A 5861-nucleotide genomic window follows, 5' to 3' on the forward strand; every position below is an offset into this window, starting at 1 on the left:
GGCTGGCACCAATCTGGAGAAAGTGAGGAGAGAAATCACGTAGGAGACCTTGGTGCTCTTGAGGCAGAGGAGCTCGGTTCAGGGGGTCAGTCGTCCTCTGAGCACGACTTCTAAAGATAAACAGTGTAGCCTTCGTTTCTCAAGTGGTTGGAGGAAAGAGCTTCCTTAGGTTCCAGCCTCTCCAGGCACAGCCTTGTATACTCCTCTGAAGATCTGAACACTCTTCTCAGATCTTCCATGAGGCACCATGGGGGAGAGGAGGAAGAGGCGGGACATCTGGCATCCTGCAAGAGCACATGTCACTTCTTGCCCCGCGCTACGTCTTGCCAGCAAGAACGACGCGGGACACAAAGGATCCTTCTGTAGAAAAGCTTTAATGTATCTTGAGAGCGAGAGCATAAGCTTACAATACGGAGACCCCGAGTGAGGAAAAACCATCCCTTATATAGGAAACTATCCTCGCCTAGGACATGTCACTCTCTGGCTGGTCGCTGCCAAACATGCCAGATGACGTAGCACAGCATACGTGTCCCCTTGAGTGAGGAATTTACCAGGCGCTTGCGTGTTGCCCTTTTTACTAGGTGCATCCTGCCGGATATTGGCGCCATCTTACAATGGAGAATGTGAGGGCGGCTCTCCACAACTTCTGTTGGAAACCCACTGCTAAGGAAATCCCGGTCTGCTGCCCAACCTTGCCCCTGTGTTTGTTTGTATCTGATCATCACAGTACTTGTTCCTTGACCGTGTCTTGAGAAGTTATATCATGATGCAACCCATTTGATTTTCTCAAAGGACTTACAAGATGTAAGGGGCTCTAACAATTTTAACAATTTTCTTGCTTTGTGACTGACTTCACGGTCAATTTTTGAAAAGGTTCTATGAGGTGCCGAGAAGAAGGTGTATGCTTTTGTGTTTTTGTGAAAGATTCTGTAAGTATTTGTTAGGTCCATTTATAATGTGTTAGTTTCATTATTTCTCTGTGTAGTTTCTGACTGGAAGACCTGTCCATTGCTGAGAGTGGAGTGTTGAAATCTCTCACCATTAATGTTTGGGGTCCATTATGTGATTTAAGCTTTAGTAATGTCTCTTTCATGAATGTGAGTGCCCTTGCAATTGGGGCATAGATGTTTAGAATTGAGATATCATCTTGGTGGATTTTTTTTCTTTGATGAATATGAAGCGACCTTCCCTGTCTCTTTTGATTAATTTTGGTTGAAAGTCTATTTCATTAGATATTAGAATGGCTACTTCAGCTTGCTTCTTGGGTCTGTTCCCTAGGAAAATCTGAGGTAATGTTTATCTTTGTTGCTGAGATGTGTTTCCTATATGTGGGAGAATGATGTACCTTGACGTTTTTTTTTTTCCTTTCTTTTCTTTCTTCCTTTTTTAAAATTAAGTATTTGAGTGGAAACTGTTAGGTTACTGCTGATTTTCAGGCCATGTGTTATGGCTGACAGTCTACAACCACTTAAGTCTTTTGACCTTAAATCCATTCTAAAGAAAATAATTGAGGCCTTTAAAGAGGAAATAAATAAATTCCTGAAAGAAATGCAAATATAATCAAGCAGGTGAAAGAAATGAATAAAATGGAAACAAAAGTAATAAAGAAAATACAAGCTGAGGGAATCTTGAAGATCGAAAACCTAGACAAGAGACAGAAAATATAGATATGCAAGAATCACCTACTGAATGCAGGAGATGGCAGGGAGAATCTCAGACATAGAAGATGTGAGAGAAGTAAATGATGCATCAGTCAAAGAAAAAAAGTGTTAAATCTAAAAGTGTCTAGCATATCCAGAAAACCTGAGATGATGAAAATTTGATTTTTATTGGGAAATTGAATCTATTGATGTTGAGAGATATTAATGACCAATGATCATTAATTCTTGTTATTTTGATGTTGGTGGTGGTGGTGGTGGTGGTAGTAGTAGTAGTAGTAGTAGAGTGTGTGTGTGTGTGTGTGTGTGTGTGTGTGTGTGTGTGCGTGTGTGCACATGCTTGCTTCTTCTGTTCTTTCAGTTTGTTGGTGTGATAGTGATTATTTCCTGTGTTTTCTTAGGTGTAGTTAACCTTCTTATGTTGGAGTTTTCCTTCCAGTATCTTATATAGGACTCTATTTGTGGAAAGATATTGCTTAAATTTGGTTTTGCTATAGAATACCTTGTTTTCTCCATCTATGGTGATTGAGAGTTTTGCCGGGTATAGTAGTCTGGGTTGACATCTGTAGTCTCTTAGAGACTATAAGAAATCTGTTCAGACCCTTCTGTGTTTTATATATATTTAATATTTTTGTTATTATGTGATGTAAGGATTTTCTTTTTTGTTCCAATCTATTTCTTGCTCTCTAAACATCTTTTATGTTTATAAGCATCTCTTTCTTTAAGTTAGGGAAATTTTCTTCTATGCTTTGTTGAAAGTATTTTCTGGGCCTTTGAGCTGGGAATTTTATCCTTCATCTATTCCTACTATTCGTAGGTTTGGTCTTTTCATAGTGTCAAAATTTTCCTGTATGTTTTGTGTTAGAAACTTTCTTTGACTGATGCATCAATTTCTTCTCTCATATCTTCTACACCTGAGATTCTCTCTGCCATCTCCTGCATTCTGTGGGTGATACTTGCATCTATAGTTTCTATTTCTTCTCTAGGTTTTCTGTCTCCAGGACTCCTGTTTCTGTTTTCTTTATTGCTTCTGTTTCCATTTTCAGGTCTTGAACAGGTTTTTTTTTTTTTTTTTAATTAACTTGAGTATTTCTTATATACATTTCGAGTGTTATTCCCTTTCCCGGTTTCCGGGCAAACATCCCCCTAAACCCTCCCCCTCCACTTCTTTATGGGTGTTCCCCTCCCCATCATCCCCCCATTGCCGCCCTCCCCCCAACAATCTAGTTCACTGGAGGTTCAGTCTTAGCAGGACCCAGGGCTTCCCCTTACACTGGTGCTCTTACTAGGATATTCATTGCTACCTATGAGGTCAGAGTCCAGGGTCAGTCCATGTATAGTCTTTAGGTAGTGGCTTAGTCCCTGGAAGCTCTGGTTGCTTGGCATTGTTGTTCATAAGGGGTCTCGAGCCCCTTCAAGCTCTTCCAGTTCTTTCTCTGATTCCTTCAACGGGGGTCCTATTCTCAGTTCAGTGGTTTGCTGCTGGCATTCGCCTCTGTATTTGCTGTATTCTGGCTGTGTCTCTCAGGAGCGATCTACATCCGGCTCCTGTCGGTCTGCACTTCTTTGCTTCATCTATCTTGTCTAATTGGATGGCTGTATATGTGTGGGCCACATGTGGGGCAGGTTCTGAATGGGTGTTCCTTCTGTGTCTGTTTAATCTTTGCCTCTCTATTCCCTGCCACGGGTATTCTTATTCCCCTTTTAAAGAAGGAGTGAAGCATTCACATTTTGATCATCCGTCTTGAGTTTCATTTGTTCTAGGCATCTAGGGTAATTCAAGCATTTGGGCTAATAGCCACTTATCAGTGAGTGCATACCATGTGTGTTTTTCTGTGATTGGGTTACCTCAGTTAGGATGATATTTTCCAGTTCCAACTATTTGCCTACGAATTTCATAAAGTCACTGTTTTTGATAGCTGAGTAATATTCCATTGTGTAGATGTACCACATTTTCTGTATCCATTCCTCTGTTGAAGGGCATCTGGGTTCTTTCCAGCTTCTGGCTATTATAAATAAGGCTGCGATGAACATAGTGGAGCACGTGTCTTTTTTATATGTTGGGGCATCTTTTGGGTATATGCCCAAGAGAGGTATAGCTGGATCCTCAGGCAGTTCAATGTCCAATTTTCTGAGGAACCTCCAGACTGATTTCCAGAATGGTTGTACCAGTGTGCAATCCCACCAACAATGGAGGAGTGTTCCTCTTTCTCTGCATCCTCGCCAGCATCTGCTGTCATCTGAGTTTTTGATCTTAGCCATTCTCACTGGTATGAGGTGAAATCTCAGGGTTGTTTTGATTTGCATTTCCCTTATGACTAAAGATGTTGAACATTTCTTTAGGTGTTTCTCAGCCATTCGGCATTCCTCAGCTGTGAATGCTTTGTTTAGTTCTGAACCCCATTTTTTAATAGGGTTATTTGTCTCCCTGCGGTCTAACTTCTTGAGTTCTTTGTATATTTTGGATATAAGGCCTCTATCTGTTTTAGGATTGGTAAAGATCTTTTCCCAATCTGTTGGTTGTCGTTTTGTCTTAACCACAGTGTCCTTTGCCTTACAGAAGCTTTGCAGTTTTATGAGATCCCATTTGTCCATTCTTGATCTTAGCAGCAGAATGCAGGGTCCTTGTTGCGTATCCAGTTTGTTAATCTATGTCTTTTTATTGGGGAGTTGAGGCCATTGATGTTGAGAGATATTAAGGAATAGTTATTATTGCTTCCTGTTATATTCATATTTGGATATGAGGTTATGTATGTGTGCTTTTCTTCTCTTTGTTTTGTTGCCAAGATGATTAGTTTCTTGCTTCTTCTAGGGTATAGCTTGCCTCCTTATGTTGGGCTTTACCATTTATTATCCTTTGTAGTGCTGGATTTATAGAAAGATATTGTGTAAATTTGGTTTTGTCATGGAATATCTTGGTTTCTCCATCTGTATTAATTGAGAGTTTTGCAGGATACAGTAACCTGGGCTGGCATTTGTGTTCTCTTAGGGTCTGTATGACATCTGTCCAGGATCTTCTGGCTTTCATAGTTTCTGGTGAAAAGTCTGGTGTGATTCTGATAGGTCTGCCTTTATATGTTACTTGACCTTTTTCCCTTACTGCTTTTAATATTCTTTCTTTATTTTGTGCGTTTGGTGTTTTGACTATTATGTGACGGGAGGTGTTTCTTTTCTGGTCCAATCTATTTGGAGTTCTGTAGGCTTCTTGTATGCCTATGGGTATCTCTTTTTTTTTTAGGTTAGGGAAGTTTTCTTCTATGATTTTGTTGAAGATATTTACTGGTCCTTTGAGCTGGGAGTCTTCACTCTCTTCTATACCTATTATCCTTAGGTTTGATCTTCTCATTGAGTCCTGGATTTCCTGTATGTTTTGGACCAGTAGCTTTTTCCACTTTACATTATCTTTGACAGTTGAGTCAATGATTTCTATGGAATCTTCTGCTCCTGAGATTCTCTCTTCCATCTCTTGTATTCTGTTGGTGAAGCTCATATCTACAGCTCCTTGTCTCTTCTTTTGGTTTTCTATATCCAGGGTTGTTTCCATGTGTTCTTTCTTGATTGCTTCTATTTCCATTTTTAATTCCTTCAACTGTTTGATTGTGATTTCCTGGAATTGTTTCAGGGATTTTTGTGACTCCCCTCTATGGGCTTCTACTTGTTTATTTATGTTTTCGTGGAATTGTTTCAGGGATTTTTGTGACTCCCCTCAATGGGCTTCTACTTGTTTATTTATGTTTTCCTGGAATTCTTTCAGGGATTTTTGTGACTCCCCTCAATGGGCTTCTACTTGTTTATTTATGTTTTCCTGGAATTCTTTCAGGGATTTTTGTGATTCCTCTCTGTAGGCTTCTACTTGTTCTCTAAGGGAGTTCTTCATGTCTTTCTTGAAGTCTTCCAGCATCATGATCAAATATGATTTTGAAACTAGATCTTGCTTTTCTCGTGTGTTTGGATATTCCGTGTTTGCTTTGGTGGGAGAATTGGGCTCTGATGATGCCATGTAGTCTTGGTTTCTGTTGCTTGGGTTCCTGCGCTTGCCTCTCGCCATCAGATTATCTCTAGTGTTACTTTGTTCTGCTATTTCTGACAGTGGCTAGACTGTCCTATAAGCCTGTGTGTCAGGAGTACTGTAGACCTGTTTTCCTGTTTTCTTTCAGCCAGTTATGGGGACAGAGTGTTCTGCTTTCGGGCGTGTAGTTTTTC

Source organism: Rattus norvegicus, chromosome 16, assembly GCF_036323735.1.
Source record: "Rattus norvegicus strain BN/NHsdMcwi chromosome 16, GRCr8, whole genome shotgun sequence".
Lineage (NCBI taxonomy): Eukaryota > Metazoa > Chordata > Mammalia > Rodentia > Muridae > Rattus > Rattus norvegicus.